The sequence below is a fragment of the Delphinus delphis genome, chromosome X (assembly GCF_949987515.2).
Source record: "Delphinus delphis chromosome X, mDelDel1.2, whole genome shotgun sequence".
Lineage (NCBI taxonomy): Eukaryota > Metazoa > Chordata > Mammalia > Artiodactyla > Delphinidae > Delphinus > Delphinus delphis.
In genome coordinates this window covers 106,137,395-106,155,781 of record NC_082704.1, presented here as the reverse complement: position 1 = coordinate 106,155,781, position 18,387 = coordinate 106,137,395, and the positions used below count along the sequence as shown (strand labels likewise).

Below are 18,387 nucleotides of genomic sequence, written 5' to 3'. Positions count from 1 at the left end.
AACTCAAAGAAAAAATATTAAAAGCAGCAAGGGAAAAACAAAAAATAACATACAAAGGAATCCCCATAAGTTATCAGCGGGTTTTTCAGTGGAAACTCTACAGGCCAGAAGGGAGTGGCAGGATATACTTAAAGTGATGAAAGAGAAAAACCTACAACCAAGATTACTCTAGCCAGAAAGGATCTCATTCAGATTTGACGGAGAAGTCAAAAGCTTTTCAGACAAGCAAAAGCTAAGAGAATTCAGCACCACCAAACCAGCTTTACCGCAAATGCTAAAGAAACTTCTCAAAGAGGGAAACACAAGAGAAGAGAAAGACCCACAAAAACCAACCCAAAACAACTAAGAAAATGGTAATAGGAACATACGTATCGATAATAACCTTGAATGTAAATGGATTAAATGCCCCAATGAAAAGACAGAGACTGGCTGAATGGATACAAAAACAAGACCCATATATATGCTGTCTCCAAGAGACCCACTTCAGACCTAGGGACACATACAAACTGAACATGAAGGGATGGAAAAAGATATTCCATGCAAATGGAAATCAAAAGAAACCTGGAGTAGCAATACTCATATCAGATAAAATAGACTTTAAAATAAAGTTTGCTACAAGAGACAAGGAGGGACACTACATAATGATCAAAGGATCAATCCAAGAAGAAGATATAACAATTATAAATGTTTATGCACCCAACATAGGAGCACCTCAATACATAAGGCAAATGCTAACAACCAGGAAAGGAGAAATCAACAGTAACACAGTAATAGTAGGGTACCTTAACACACCACTTACACCAATGGACAGATCATCCAAACGAAAAATAAATAAGGAAGCACAAGCTTTAAATGATACAATAGACCAGATAGATCTAACTGATATTTATAGAACATTCCACCCAAAAGTGGCAGAATACACTTTCTTCTCAAGTGCACATGGAACATTCTCCAGGATAGATCACATTTTGGGTCAAAAATCAAGTCTTGGAAAATTTAAGAATATTGAAGTCATATCAAGCATCTTTTCTGACCACAACGCTATTAGATTGGAAATCAATTACATGAAAAAAACTGTAAAAAACACAAATACACGGAGGCTAAACAGTGCACTACTAAATAACCAAGAGATCACTGAAGAAATCAAAGAAGAAATAAAAAAAACATAGAAACAAATGACAATGAAAACACAACGACCCAAAACCTATGTGATGCAGCAAAAGCAGTCCTAAGAGGGAATTTTATAGCAAGACAATCTCACCTCAAGAAACAAGAAAAATCTCAAATAAACAATCTAACCCTACACTTAAAACAACTAGAGAAAGAAGAACAAAGAAAACCCAAAGTCAGTAGAAGGAAAGAAATCATAAAGATCAGAGCAGAAATAAATGAAATAGAAACAAATAAAACAATAGCAAAGATCAATAAAACTAAAAGCTGGTTCTTTGATCAGATAAACAAAATTGATAAACCCTTAGCCAGACTCATCAAGAAAAAAAGGGAGAGGACGCAAATCAATAAAATTAGAAATGAAAAAGGAGAAATCACAACTGACACTGCAGAAATACAAAGGATTATAAGATACTACTACAAGCAACTATATGCCAATAAAGTGGACAACCACGAAGAAATGGACAAATTCTTGGAAAGGTACAATTTTCCAAGACTGAACCAGGAAGAATTAGAAAATATAAACAGGCCTATCACAAGTAATGAAATTGAAACTGTAATTTAAAATCTCCCAACAAACAAAAGTCTAGGACGAGATGGCTTCACAGGCAAATTCTATCAAACATTTAGAGAAGAGCTAACACCAATCATTCTCAAAATCTTCCAAAAAATTGCAGAGGGAGCAATTCATTCCATGAAGCCACCATCACCCTGATACCAAAACCAGTAAATGATATCACAAAACAAGAAAATTACAGACCAATATCACTGATGAACATAGATGCAAAAATCCTCAACAAAATACTAGCAAACAGAATCCAACAGCACATTAAAAGGATCACACACCATGATCAAGTGGGATTTATCCTAGGGATGCAAGCATTCTTCAATATATGCAAATCAATGTGATACACCACATTAACAAATTAAGGAATAAAAACCATATGATCACCTCAATAGATGCAGAAAAGGCTTTTGACAAAATCCAACACCCATTTATGAAAAAAACTCTCCAGAAAATGGGTATAGAGGGAACCTACCTCAACATAACAAAGGAAATATATGACAAACCCACAGCAAACGTCATTCTCAATGGTGAAAAACTGAAAGCATTTCCACTAAGATCAGGAACAAGACAAGGATGTCCACACTCACCACTCTTATTCAACACAGTTTTGGAAGTCCTAGCCACAGCAATCAGAGAAGAAAAAGAAATAAAAGGAATGCAAATTGGAAAAGAAGAAGTAAAACTGTCACTGTTTGCCAATGACATGATACTATACATAGAAAATCCTAAAGATACCACCAGAAAACTACTAGAACTAATCAGTGAATTTGGTAAGGTTGCAGGATACAAAATTAATGCACAGAAATCTCGGGCACTCCTATACACCAACAACGAAAAATCAGAAAGAGAAATTAAGGAAACACTCCCATTAACCATTACAACAAAAAGAATAAAATACCTAGGAATAAACCTGCTTAAGGAGGCAAAAGACTTGTACTAAGAAAACTATAAAACACTGATGAAAGAAGTCAAAGATGACATAAACAGACGGAGAAATATACCATGTTCTTGGATTGGAAGAATCAATATTGTGAAAATGACTATACTACCCAAAGCAATCTACAGATTCAACACAATCCATACCAAACTACCAATGACATTCTTCACAGAATTAGAATAAAAAATTTTACAATTTGTATGAAAACACAAAAGACCCCGAATAGCCAAAGCAATCCTGAGAAAGAAAAACGAAGTTGGAGGAATCAGGCTCCCTGACTTCAAACTATACCACAAAGCTACAGTAATCAAGACAGTATGGTACAGGCACAAAAACAGAAATATAGATCAATGGTACAAGATAGAATGCCCAGAGATAAACCCACGCACCTATGGTCACCTAATTTATGACAAAGGAGGCAAGAACATACAATGGAGGAAAGACAGCCTCTTCAATAAGTGGTGCTGGGAAAACTGGACAGCTACATATAAAAGAATGAAATTAGAACACTACCTAACATCATACACAAAAATAAGCTCCAAATGGATTAAAGACTTAAATGTAAGACCAGACACTATAAAATTCTTAGAGGAAAACATAGGAAAAACACTCTTTGACATAAACCACAGCAAGATCTTTTTCGACCCACCTCCTAAAGTAATGGAAATAAAAACAAAAATAAACAAATGGAACTTAATTAACCTTAAAAGCTTTTGCATAGCAAAGGAAACCATAGACAAGACAAAAACACAACCCTCACAATGGGAGAAACTATTTGCAAATGAAACAACAGACAAAGGATTAATCTCCAAAATATACAAACAGCTCATGGAGCTAGCTCAATATCAAAAAAACAAACAATTCATTTAAAAAATGGTCAGAAGACCTAAATAGACATCTCACCAAGGATGACATACAGATGGCCAAGAGGCACATGAAAAGATGCTCCACATCACTAATTACTAGAGAAATGCAAGTCAAAACTACAATGAGGCATCAACTCACGCCAGTCAGAATGGCCATTATCAAAATATCTAGAAACAATAAATGCTGGAAAGGGTGTGGTGTAAAGGGAATCCTCCTGCACTGTTGGTAGGATACAACCACTATGGAAAACAGTATGGAGGTTCCTTAAAAAACTAAAAATAGAACTACCATATGACCCAGCAATCCCACTACTGGGCACATACCCTGAGAAAACCATAATTCAAAAAGAGACATGTACCACAATGTTCATTGCAGCACTATTTACAATAGCCAGGCCATGGAGCCAACCTAAATGTCCATCAACAGATGAATGGATAAAGAAGATATGGCACATATATACAATGGAATATTACTCAGCCATAAAAAGAAATGAAATTGAGTTATTTGTAGTGAGGGGATGGACCTGGAGTCTGTCATACAGAGTGAAGTAAGTCAGAAAGAGGAAAACAAATACCATATGCTAACACATATATATGGAATCTAAAAACAAAAATGGTACTGATGAACCTAGTTGCAGGGCAGGAATAAAGTGACAGACATAGAAAATGGACTTGACGACATGGGGTGGGAGGGCGAAGCTGGGGCGAAGTGAGAGTAGCATCAACGTATATACACTACTGAATGTAAAATAGTTGGCTGGTGGGAAGCAGCAGCATAGCACAGGGAGATCAGCTCGGTGCTTCGCCATGACCTAGAGGGGTGGGAGAGGGAGGATGGGAGGGAGGCTCAAGAGGGAGGGGATATGGGGACATGTGTATGCATATGGCTGATTTGCTTTGTTGTGCAACAGAAACTAACACGGTATTGTGAAGTAATTATACTCCAATAAAGATCTATTAAAAAAATATCATGTAGGGCTTCCCTGGTGGCACAGTGGTTGAGAGTCTGCCTGCCGATGCAGAGGACACGGGTTCGTGCACCGGTCTGGGAAGATCCCACATACCGCGGAGCGGCTGGGCCCGTGAGCCATGGCCACTGAGCCTGCGCGTCGGGAGCCTGTGCTCCACAACAGGAGAGGCCACAACAGTGAGAGGCCCGTGTACCGCAAAAAAAAAAAAAAAAAAAAAAATATCATATATACATGGGAATTCCCTGGCGGTCCAGTAGTTATGACTCGGGGCTTTTACTGCCAAGGGCCCGGGTCCAACCCCTGGCTGGGGAACTAAGATCCCACAAGCTGCACGGGGTGGCCAAAAAAATATCATATATGTATATATATAATATACATACATATATGGATATACATAAACATGTAGACAGAGACAAAGGTCTTATAGTTTTTAATTTTAGCCATATCTCAGGTATAATAATACAAAACTCAAAAGAATCTGGATCCAAATTGTTTTTCTGGCCGACAGACTAATTTAAGGTTACCTGCTCAGATGGCCAAAGTTTTTTAATGAAGATTTTGTGCGTGTGTGTGTGTGTGTGTGTGTGTGTGCGCGCACACGCACACGCGCACTGTAAGGATTCTTTTAGAAAAGCTATTTTTAGAGTCATTTTGTCTCTTAGAAACTTCTGCATACCAATCAAAGAGTATCTTCCATCGTCTCTGAGAGGTTTGCAATCCTCTTTTCAAGGGCACTCCGTAAAGTGGACTATCTTATCTAAGTTAAAATTTCCCCGAAGTGGCCACTACAATTCCAAATTATCCTTTGTAAAGTTCATCCATTTTGCCAGAAAGGCACAAGATCCTGGTCCATAGTAGGTATACATACAAGAAGCAAGAGTTTTTAAGGGAGGAGGAGAATGAGATTTAGATGAGGTGGAACCTATCTCTTCCTCTAGATTCCCTGAAACAATCTGTGAGGACCTCAGTCATCCTACCATTGCCTAAATCCCAGGGAATCACAAGTTTCTCCCCTTTCAGACAGAAGGGTGACTTACCAAGAAGCTTCAACAAACAGAATACGGGTATGCACAATAAATTCCAAGAGCTCAACATGCAAAGAGAGCAACATTCAGGCTGACTGCAAGGTTGGCAAGAAAGTGGTGAGCTCAATGGGCCCAGTGGGTACCAGCACGTGGTTGCTCACTGGCCTCAGAGTTGTTGAGGGTCTTCTTTGGATACCACTTCTGATGTCAGAAAACTGTCAAAAATCCAGAAATAACATAATCAAAACCACCAAATCAATAAATAGTATTTAGTAAGAGTTTGTTGTGTATATAAAAACAGGAACTGGGAGCTTCCAGAGTCAAAGATGGATATGAAGGTCACAGGCATTAAATTACAGCAAGGCTTATAAAGTGAAAATGAGAGGAAAAAAAAGTGAAAATGAGAAAGTTATTAACGTTTACAATGACTGGTTATTACAATGGGGGGTTCTAGATGGCAGGGGATTGGTTAAAAGTGATTACCTCATACCATTTTAAAGACCATGACTTAAGGTTTCTTTTTTATGACTGTCAGAGGTATTTACAAGAAATAACCTAGGTTAAGTTTCATTTATGTTCATGAAATAAGCTAGATTTAGTTGAGCTTACTGGCTTAAATGGTTTTGTCTGCTCAGGGAATTCTCAAGTCCAGTCTCCATTTTGTATTTAATTTTAACCACACACACACACACACACACACACACACACACACACAGAGAGAGAGAGAGAGCAATCTGCTTTAATGTACTAGAATAAATGTCTCAGGCCAAGCCTGCCAGAGTTTGGTTTTGCTATTAAAGGGCACATTCAGGGCCCCTCAACGTACTGAAATCTAGTGTTGGGAAACTACGGAAACAGTGTCACTCGCAGGAAGCCCAAATTGAATAATTTAGTGATTGGAGCTGCTCCAATTCTAACTGAAGTCTGTGCCTTCCTGTATGGGACTATAAGCGTCGAGAAACACTCTGGGTGAGGGAGTGGGTGGGACAGAATCAGAGAGGGGTTCACTACTGATGAGGCGTATGCGGGAGACTCAGAAGTCTGTTCAATCATTCCCGGACCGAGAGCCCCATGGAAATCAAGCTGCTTTGAGCGCTTCCTCGTCATGCCCGCAGTGAACCTGCAGATTCTCTGCCTTCCAGCCCCGCCAGCCCACACCACTGAGAACTATCGTCAGCCCATCCGGTCACCGCCAGTTCTCGCACTTCCCCTCCCTAATGCTGACGCCACCATCAACAGGTCTCCGCCCCACGTGCCTCCCCACTTCATCCTTCGTCACCATAGAAACACACAGAGATTCAATGACGTTTGAGGGACTAAGAATACAGATATGAAAAAAAGCACAGTCTTGCACCAGGAGAGGCACACAGCCTACGAGAGCGAGAACACGGAAACAAATCAATATAATATGACGTTAACTGAGGAATATGCAAAATACTCCTGATACAGCAAGAGTGAATTATTCCTGAACAATGTGATTTGGACAGTATTTTCCTCACCCACTATATTAGCTTCCTATTGCTGCTGTAACAAACTACCACAAACTTAGTGGGTTAAAACAACACAGATTGATTATCTTACAGTTCTGGATGTCAGATGTCTAACACACAACTCAGTGGGCTACAATCAAGGTGTGTTGGCAGGGCTGTTTTCTTTCCTGGAGGCTCTTGGAGAGAAATCATTTTAGAATCCCCTGCAAACCAGTTCTGGGGATAGCTTTTACTTGGCCAAGAGGCTCTTACAGTCTCAGATAAAGTCAAGATAATGAATAGGAGGAATTTTTCTGATGAATTCTATCTTAAATTCTTAAAAAATAATCAATAGAGGGCTTCCCTGGTGGCACAGTGGTTAAGAATCCGCCTGCCAATGCAGGAGACACGGGTTTTAGCCCTGGTCCAGGAAGGTCCCATATGCCGCGAAGCAACTAAGCCCGTGCGCCACAACTACTGAGCCCGCGTGCCACAACTACTGAAGCCCACGCGCCTAGAGCCTGTGCTCTGCAGCAAGAGGCCACCGCAATGAGAAGCCCACGCACCACAACGAAGTGTAGCCCCCACTCACCGCAACTAGAGAAACCCCGAGCACATCAACGAAGACCCAACACAGTCAAAAATAAATATAATAAATAAATTTATTAAAATCAATAGAGCCAATATATTAATTTAATCCATTTATTAAGCACCTACTATATGCCAGGTGCTTTGCTGGGTGCTAAGGCTACAAAGATCAAACAGAGAGAGTTCCTGACCTCTAGGAATCCACCACCCAGAGAGGAAAAAACAGAAATGTGGTCAAACGCACTGTGATAACTGCTCCAGTGAATAATGTGCCATAAGATCTCAGAGGAAGCAATATAAATAATGCATTCTGCTGGTATGCAGTGCTGGAGGAGTCTTGGTGAGGAGACAGGATAGTGGCCTGTAGAGCCACAAGAGAAGGTGACATTTGAGAGTTCTTCCCTTAGAGAAAAAGAGACTAAATAACCTAAATTGAATTTTCCAGTTTCATAAATACACTTTTTATAAATAGGCTAAGAACGCTTCCCAAATAATTAAATGGGAACGTGTTTGTTCGTTCTTCTGTCTCACATTATCACACATACCTGGCTAATTAAAATATGTCATTTTAGGGACTTCCTGGTGGTGCAGTGGTAAAGAATCCGCCTTCCAATGCAGGGGACGTGGACCCGATCCCTGGTCAGGGAACTAAGATCCCACATGCCACGGGGCAACGAAGCCCACGTGCCACAACTACTGAGCTCGTGCACCTCAACGAGAGAGCCCGTGTGCCACAAACTACAGAGCCCACTCGCCCTGGAGCCCGCGCACCACAACTAGAGAGAGAAAACCTGCATGCCGCAACTAGAGAGAAGCCCACGCGCCACAACGAAGAGCCCACACGCCACAACTAAGACCCAACGCAGCCAAAAATAAAATCAAATAATAAAATAATACTAATAAATAAATCGTTAAAAAAAATAAAATGTCATTTTAATGAAAGGCATCCATGGAAGGTGGCCAGGTATCAATGTACCGATGGCCCAACTGCTCATTTCCTGGCAAGCAAGTTCCCTGAGTAACCTACCAATGTCACCATCATCCCCAACCCAGGTGAAACTTATGCTGGAGGCAACCAGGGCTATGTGTCCTCAGAGGAAATGAGTTGCATAAGCAAGACATCCTTTCGCTGTATTCTCAGAGGACTTAGTTCCACGCCCAGGGAGAAGTAATGTGACTCTCTCAGGATGGTTCAGAGCCAAGCCCCAGACTCCTGAGGGAGATTCATTGCTTGCTAACACGAACTTTGGCCCTGGGTAGACAAATCTCCAAACCATCCCCTTCATACGTCATGTTTGTTCAAGTCAAGACACACGTATCAAATGCCTACTCTATGAGAGAAACTCTGCTTTGATGCTGGAGCCAAGAAACTGAAAACGACAGTCTCTGCCACAGAGGGGCTCATGTCTGGCTTCCTGACTCATTTCCCAGATGAGGAAGCTAAGGCTCTGAACTTTCTGGTTTCTTTCTCTGGTCTGTTCATGTCGTACTCTCTTCATTGAGTACTTTCCTCCCTTCCTGGATTCGCAGAGCCCAACTGAAGTCCAACTTCTTCTAAGAGGATTTCCTGACTCCTGTAATCACTAACTCTTACTTTCTCTACATTTCTATTTCACTAAGTCTGTATCTGACAACTTATCACTTAATTATACTTTGCTTTGTATTATTTCTTTAATTATTTAAAGTGTCCATCACGGAACTCCAATGATATTGTAAGCTTCTTGCAGGCAGGAGTCATCATTTAAATTTTGAGTCTGAGCACAAAGTTAATTCTCAATATTTAGTTAAAATTTAACTGATTGGATGATGGAAACCAGCTCTCAAGCAGTAATGGAAGGAGAGGAATGGTAAGCAATGCTCCCACCTTCAAAGGCTGGTTTAGTCCTAACCCAGCCTTCAAAAACCAGCTGCATTGCATTTAAAGAACCTTCCACAAGAGCATAACATAAAAACAAAAGGGTCCACATTACAGATCATATTCACAATCCATCCAATTAAAGATTGAGTCCATCAGAGTAAAAACAAAAAAAGGATGATTTATTATATGGGAGAACCATGTAAATGTCAACCTCAAAAGCTAGCCTCCCAGCATCCTAAATTTAATTTAACCAATCTATTATCCATGCATTCATCTAAACTCTTTGAGATGTTTTTAAATTAAAAATAACTTTTTTTCCTATTGCCATAAAGGATTGTTTTTTCCCCTCCCTCTCTCATCCCTATTCTTGGGGTCTGGCACCTTCTAGGAAAGCTTGATTAACAGAAGTAGGCATTTAGTAGGGAAAGAGACAGCAACTCTTTGTAACATTACAACGCCTGAAAGCACATGAATGTTGGCAGTGGGAAAGGTCTGATTTTTTGTAACCATGGCAAGGGCCTCTTTCTTTTCTCCCCTCTTCTACTTACTTGCAGGATTCAAGCCCAAGGAAATCCTCAATCCTTTTCTAACCCCTGGCCTGTCTCATCCAGAAGGAACCGATGACTGACACCCAGCTGAAGGCTATGGAGTGGAAGAAGTCTGAAGGGCTGCGTTTCCCCTGTGGGCTGTAAAAAGGCAAGTCCACTACTTTCTTCTGGTCTGTGTTGCTCTGTGTCTATATTCTTTTCTCCTGTTACAGTAGAGTTTTTCCCCTGGTACTTCGGCAGAACTTTTTCCCTAGTACACTAGGTTCTGGGAAAGGAAAGGGAAAGGGATAGGGATAGGGATAGGAAAAGGAAAGGAAAGGAGAAGCAAAAGCAAAAGCCCCATCAGGAGCAGGTTATCTGCCACTTGCCTATGTGGGGCAAAGGCTTTTCACATCCTTTATACCCCTCTTCCATCCTACAGTCAGCCAGAAACTGGCACATTGTAGGAAGGCATCTGACAGTGATCTCTTTCACTGCAGAGAAGATATCATTGAAGAATTCCAAAGAACTCATAAGGGAGAAGAGGATTCCCATTGGTAGAACCAGAAAAGCTTATCCAGAGTCTTGAAGGTTCTGTCTTTATTTACTGGCTCCTAAACTTGGCACAGTGCCTGATACCCTGTAATTATATAATAATATGGATTGATGAAATGGCTAAATAGCAGTATGATAGCTACCATGTATTGAGTACTTACCTCAGTGCCTAACACGTTGAAAATCTATATTTGTTGAACAAAGAGGGAATAGCAGTAAGGATAATATTATTTGTTGAGAACTTATCGCTCAATTATCTTGTTTAATCCTCACAACAACCATAGGAGATCAGTATTCCCATTATTCCCATTTTACAGATAAGGAAAAATCAGGGTTTACAGGCATTAAGTAACTTTCCCAAAAATCAGAATGGCTAGCAAGAACTTCCCAAATAGCTATTACCAGACGTGCAGTCAATGGTGTCCTTCACCAGAGGGCATAGGCTTATACCCCAGACTTGCCCTGAAAAACTGATGATGCGGGTAGATCTGGGGAAGTAGACTCATGATCCCAGCCATGTATAACAGCAATCGTTGTTGGAATCAGGGGATTCTGCACAGTCAGAGGAACCGAACTGGGAAATGAGAAGGCATCTCGAAAACTAGATGATCACAAGGCCTCAAATCATAATCCTCAAGTTCCCCTCTCATGTACATATTCAGCATTTTCTAAGCCTTCAGCCAATATTTCTCCCTTTCTGGTTTGTTTCCCCATGTGGACAAATGTATTCTACATCTAATTTTTACTTTACTAAATTATAAAGTAATGACACATGGTTCTAACTTAATGGATGTGTTATCCTCAAATGGCTCCCCAACATACTGTAAACAAAATGTTTTGAAATTTGTCATTTCAGAATCCTATATCTGAATGTTAATTTTCCTAATCTAGGACTCTTTTCTATCTCAAGCCAGTAAATAAGGAAACTCTATTTCTACTTCTTTCCTTTCCACTGTGTTTTGGCAAAAATAGATTCAGAACTTATTACTATTTAATTTGATCCTTTCAGGTGGATCTGAGTCTGTCTCATTTATTGGCTAGATCCTTACATACATATCATTCTTATCCACCCCTTGGTCCTGTCCACCATGGAAACAGTAAGGGATAAGGGGACAGAAACAAGCATGAAATTCAAAACCAGATGCAACCTGGTACTGGGGCTACAGGGCCCTTATTTTCTGTAACTGGGGTGGACCATTCCTACTTGCCTGTTCTTGGTATAATACAGTAACGTTAAAGTCAAGATTGGGAGAAAAGACATATCTGGTAAATACTTACCAAAAAAAAGCTGTATTAGCTGTATTTATTTCATAAAAATGTACTTTAAATAAAAAACCACTATAAAAATAAAGAGGCACAAACGTGAGAATAGAAAAAATTCACCATGAAAATATAAAAATTCTGAACTTGCTTGAATTGGCAATTCAATAGAAGAAAAAATATATGGCCAATAAACATATGAAAAGATCAATATCACATTAATAAAATTCAAACCACAATAAGATACCATTTTATACCCATCAGATAAGCAAAAACCATGAAGTGAAATTACCAACTGTTGGTGAGGATGGAGAGCGCTAAGAACTCTCATTCACTGCTGGTAGAAGTTGTGAATGGCAGAATCACTTTGGAGAACAATTTGGCTCTATTTCATAAAGTTGAATCCAAATATTATATGCTTTGACCCAGCATTCCAGTCCTTGGCAAGTACCCTATAAATTACTGCTCCTGTACTCAAGGACATATACAAGAATGTTCATAATAGCATTGTTTGAAATGGCAGGGAGGGAAAAAAGGAAACAATCTAAATGTCCATGAATAGGAAATTTTTTTAACCTTGAATCCTCTGAGGATGATTTTTTTTTTTTTTGTCTGTGTTGGGTCTTCGTAGCTGCACATGGGCTTCTCACTGCAGTGGCTTCTCTTGTTACAGAGCATGGGCTTTAAGCGCACAGGCTTCAGTGGTTATGGCACGTGGGCTCAGTAGTTGTGGCTCGTGGGCTCTAGAACACAGGCTCAGTAGTTATGGCGCACAGGCTTAGTTGCTCCGTGGCATGTGGGATCTTCCCGGACCAGGGCGTGAACCGGTATCCCCTGCATTGGCAGGCGGATTCTCAACCACTGCACCACTAGGGAAGCCCCTGAGGATGAATCTGAATCCAATTCATTCATAATACATTGCACAAATCACGGTTTCAAGGTCAGGACTTTTTTTTTTTGGATAGATTTCAATGTTTATAATTTAATATTTCCTTCTTGTATCCCTTTCACACATATGAATAAGCCTAAACATTCCAAATAGGGAAAACATGCACTATTGGATTATTAACTGGAGAAAGCTGTGTAGCTCTCTGTCTTCCACAATGGCTCACAGGGTTGAAATGCCTTGTTGAATTTACCATGGTTCAGGTACTAGCCCTGAGATGTGCAAGTCAGAAACTTGAGTTGTCACTTCACTAAAGGTGAATCTCTGTCCTTAGGAAGACTCACATCAACCAAGAGACTGATACATGAAATAAGAATATCAATTTCTTAATTCATAATTAGATGTGAGACTGCTTGGGGGGCATGAGAAACCCGGTCATAATCAGAAAATTTACTGATAAGCAAGGAATCAGTTGCATTCAGCTAAGACACATTCACTAGAATGTAAGCGCCATGAGGACATTTTTGTCTGATTTTTCCACTGCTAAAATTCCAGCGTCTATAACAACACCTGATTCAATAAAAATCTATTAAATGAATGAATAAGGAGAAACGTAAGTATCCATCTCCACAATATGCAAAGACTGATCTCAAGATTCAGCTACTGGAGTTCTTGCATCAGGGTATTCTGATTCCACTACAGTGCCAGAGCAGGAGGCGCCAATTTTGGCGTCTGAGATTCTTTTCCTATGCTTCCAGGACTGATCCTAGTAGATACATTTAGTTGCCTAGACTACAGCTATTCCCTTCTAATTCCTTGCTAACAGCATTTCAATTTTGTTCAGGGCAGCAACGTGCTCAACCTCAAAGAACGAATCACAATTCATCTTGGCCAAACATAGCATCTCTGTTCCCCCGTGCCAAATACTCACTGTCCCAGCCTCCCTTGCAGCCATGGGTAGCCGTATTACCCAGTACTGTCCAATAAGACATAAAGGGAAGACTTCTGGAGTATTCTAGTAAAGATGTTCCTTTCCAGATAAAAAGACAGAGCCTCAGCCAGAGAAAGATTTTAGCTCCTGACCTTTCCTCCCTGTTTAGGATGCAGATGTGAGGAAATGATGCTCGGAGCTACTGCAGCCCTTTTATGTTCAAGAGATGAGTTGAGAATAATTGGCAGAGTGGAAGAGTTTCAAAAGCCCAGTTCCTCTGTAACATGGTTAATTGCTGAACTAGCCCGGAAACTGGCTACCTCCAGTCTTCTAATTGAGTTTTTTAAGTTTTCATGGCTTTAGCTACTGTAAGTAGGTTATTCTGTTAGTTGTAGTCAAAAGCATTCCTAACTGATACAATGATTAAGGTTGTTATAAGATATACCTTTTCTCTTTAGGTATGTTAATACAGTCAGTCAGTTTATAGTCAAATATTAACTGGCCTAGGATACAATTTGAATATCTCTGCTCGATTTTAAATTTCACTTTCAGAGCCTATCCTAATCTCACTGATTTCTAATGCCACTACCCAATGTGACAGCACTGAGCACCTCAGGTCTCCTTTTCCCAACACTCCTTTGCCTGATCTGTTCCTTCTTTCAAATGTATCCAAGTTGTGCCAGGTTGCTGGCACTTCTGAACCAAAATAATCTCTTTTATCATGATAAACAGAAACTGATTTCAATGCTGAATGAATCAGAATATAGTTGATGTTATCAACAAAAGCTACTGAATTCCATTTGTGGGAATCTGGATATCATGCTTATTTATTCTTTATTTCATTCCTTTTTTTTTTTTTTTTTTTTTTGCGGTACGCGGGCCTCTCACTGCTGTGGCCTCTCCTGTTACGGAGCACAGGCTCCAGACGCGCAGGCTCAGTGGCCATGGCTCACGGGCCCAGCCACTCGGCGGCATGCGGGATCCTACCAGACCGGGGCACGAACCCATGTCCCCTGCATCGGCAGGCAGACTCTCAACCACTGCGCCACCAGGGAAGCCCTCATTCCATTTTTGAGAGGTAAATATAAAATGTTTTAGGTGTTTCCTTTGGTGATTTCTTTTTTTTTTTCATTTCTTAGTTAAGTGGTTTATTAATATTCTTTCCCATTTTCATTTTCACTCTCCTTCAACTTAACAAATATACTCCTTGTCCTTAAAAGCAAGCGAAGACCTATCGTTCATATTTTTAAAGGATTCCAAATTTAAGTTACCTTTAGGAGAAAAAAACAGTCCTTAGTGTTCAAATATACAATTTGAACAAATTGCTTTATTTCCCCTCCCTACTCCTTTTGTGATTTCTTACCTGATAGGCATAAGATATCAGAAACAACAGCAGTCCCACACTTCCTGTTTGTCCCATCTGTTCTTTATTCCTTTTTTCCTCTTTTCCTCTCTTTCCTTGGATTATTTTTTATGAACCCATTTTATCTCCTCTATTGACTTATTAGTTATTCCTTTTTAAGAAATTTAGTCGTTGCTCTGAGCTTTACAATATATAACTTTAACTTATCACAGTTTACTTTAAAGGTTATAGCATTTAACATATAATGTAAGAATCATATAACAATATACGTCCATCCCATCTCTCCCATTCTTGGTGCTCTTGTGCTCATACATTCTACTTCTACAAATGTTATAAATCCCATAATATACTGTTGTTTCTCTTACTTTAAGTAGTTAAGTATCTTTTAAAGACATTAAAAGATGATACAAATAGATGGAGAGATATACCATGTTCTTGGATTGGAAGAATCAACATTGTGAAAATGACTCTACTACACAAAGCAATCTACAGATTCAATGCAATCCCTATCAAACTACCACTGGCATTTTTCACAGAACTAGTACAAAAAATTTCACAATCTGTATGGAAACACAAAAGACCCCGAATAGCCAAAGCAATCTTGAGAACGAAAAACGAAGCTGGAGGAATCAGGCTCCCTGACTTCAGACTATACTACAAAGCTACAGTAATCAAGACAGTATGGTACTGGCACAAAAACAGAAAAATAGATCAATGGAACAGGATAGAAAGCCCAGAGATAAACCCACGCACATATGGTCACCTTATCTTTGATAAAGGAGGCAAGAATATACAGTGGAGAAAAGACAGCCTCTTCAATAAGTGGTGCTGGGAAAACTGGACAGCTACATGTAAAAGTATGAAATTAGAACACTCCCTAACACCATACACAAAAATAAACTCAAAATGGATTAAAGACCTAAATGTAAGGCCAGACACTATCAAACTCTTAGAGGAAAACATAGGCAGAACACTCTATGACATACATCACAGCAAGATCCTTTCTGACCCACCTCCTAGAGAGATGGAAATAAAAACAAAAATAAACAAATGGGACCTAATGAAACTTAAAAGTTTTGCACAGCAAAGGAAACTATAAACAAGACCAAAAGACAACCCTCAGAATGGGAGAAAATATTTGCAAATGAAGCAACTGACAAAGGATTAATCTCCAAAATTTACAAGCAGCTCATGCAGCTCAATATCAAAGAAACAAACAACCCAATCCAAAAATGGGCAGAAGACCTAAACAGACACTTCTCCAAAGAAGATATACAGATTGTCAACAAACACATGAAAGGATGCTCGACATCATTAATCATTAGAGAAATGCAAATCAAAACTACAATGAGGTATCATATCACACCTGGCAGAATGGCCATCATTAAAAAATCTATAAACAATAAATGCTGGAGAGGGTGTGGAGAAAAGGGAACCCTCTTGCACTGTTGGTGGGAATGTAAATTGATACAGCCACTATGGAAAACAGTATGAAGGTTCCTTAAAAAACTAAAAATAGAACTACCATATGACCCAGCAATCCCACAACTGGGCATATACCCTGAGAAAACCATAGTTCAAAAAGAGTCATGTACAAAATGTTCATTGCAGCTCTATTTACAATAGCCAGGACATGGAAGCAACCTAATTGTCCATCGACAGATGAATGGATAAAGAAGATGTGGCACATATATACAATGGAATATTACTCAGCCATAAAAAGAAACGAAATTGAGTTATTTGTAGTGAGGTGGATGGACCTAGAGTCTGTCATACAGAGTGAAGTAAGTCAGAAAGAGAAAAACAAATACCGTACCCTAAGACATATATACGGCATCTAAAAAAAACAAAAAAGGTCCTGAAGAACCTAGGGGCAAGACAGGAACAAAGACACAGACCTACTAGAGAATGGACTTGAGGATATGGGAGGGAAGGGTAAGCTGCGACAAAATGAGAGAGTGGTATGGACATATATACACTACCAAACGTAAAATAGCTAGCTAGTGAGAAGCAGCCGCATAGCACAGGGAGATCAGCTCGGTGGTTTGTGACCACCTAGAGGGGTGGGATAGGGAGGGTAGGAGGGAGGGAGACACAAGAGGGAAGAGATATGGGAACATATGTATATGTATAACTGATTCACTTTGTTATAAAGCAGAAACTAACACACCATTGTAAAGCAACTATACTCCAATAAAGATGTTTAAAAAATAAAAATAAAATAAAGACATTAAGAACAAGAAAAATGTCTTTTATGTGACGCACACATTTACCATTTCTGGTACTCTTCATTCCTTTGCATAGATTCTTGTGTCCATCTGGTATCATTTTCCTTTAACCTGAAGAACTTCTTTTAGCATTCCTTGTGGTACAAGTTCACTAGTGATGAATGCTCTTGGCTTTCGCTTATCTGAAATGTCTTCATTTTGCCTTCATCTTTGAAGGACATTTTCACTGGATATAAAATTCTGGGTTGAAAGCATTCTTCCCATGCTTTAGAGATGTTGTTCCACCATCTTCTGGTTTGCATAGTTTTTGATGAGAAAGCAGTGATTAGTCTTAACTTAAGATTTTCTCTGCATCACTAGTTTTGAGAAATTTGATTCCGCAGTGCCTTGATGTGGTTTTCTTTGTGTTTATGCTGCTTGGCATTCACTGGGATTCTTGGATATGTTTGTTTGTAGTTTTCAACAAATGTGGAACATTCTGGAAGCTGAGTAAGAGAATTATAAAATTGTAAACTGAGCTTCATTGTTATAGAATGCTGAAGGTAAATGAAGAGTACTTAACCACTATTCACAGCTCTTTAACAGCTTTTTGTTTTAAACCATGGATTCAGAGACTAGATACTGAAAGAAAGTTTGGGACATTGTTCTATCTGCTGCCTTGCCCAGATTCTAAGCACTGTAACTGCATAACTTCCCTCTATTTGGTATAACCTTAAAATATCTGTAAAAAGGAGAAGGGAAAAAAAAGTTGTGTGAATCAATACGTTCTGCCTAATGCTTTTTCAATATTTTCTCCTGTTTTCACCAAGCCTACCTCTTTAAAAAAGATCTCCACATGTGGTTTAGAGTTGGAGTGTTAATTAGGTCACAGATGAGGTCCACTTTTAGAGACAGGATTGTAAATAATTTATCCTGCATAATGTGTTCTGGATTTGACCTTGTCCACATGATGTCTGGCTAGGCAGATGAAAAACTCCAGGCAGAGTACAATAGGGATTACAATACTGATTACCCAGCCTCTGTGATGATTCCTGATTCTATGATCATTAGAGCAATGTTCCCTCATTGGTTGGCAGATGTTAACAGAATCATTGCACATTTATTATTCATGAGGAAGGTGAAGCTTCATGACAAAGGTCAATGAATAAGAGAATGATCCCTGTGTAACGGCAGGAAGAAAACTGA

The 18,387-nt window shown here is 39.5% G+C and overlaps 1 protein-coding gene across 1 annotated transcript in view; it reads right to left on the bottom strand.

Annotated features, from left to right (window-relative positions):
* The window catches only part of ACOT9 (acyl-CoA thioesterase 9), a 65,650-nt gene that overhangs the window by 39,439 nt on the left and 7,824 nt on the right, over positions 1-18,387 (bottom strand). Inside the window, exons 2-3 of the mRNA XM_060003086.1 lie at positions 17,248-17,687; positions 5,550-5,752 (exon numbers count right to left, since the gene is read on the bottom strand). The gene's annotated coding sequence lies outside the window, so the exon portion shown is untranslated. The remainder of the gene's footprint in view (positions 1-5,549; positions 5,753-17,247; positions 17,688-18,387) is intronic.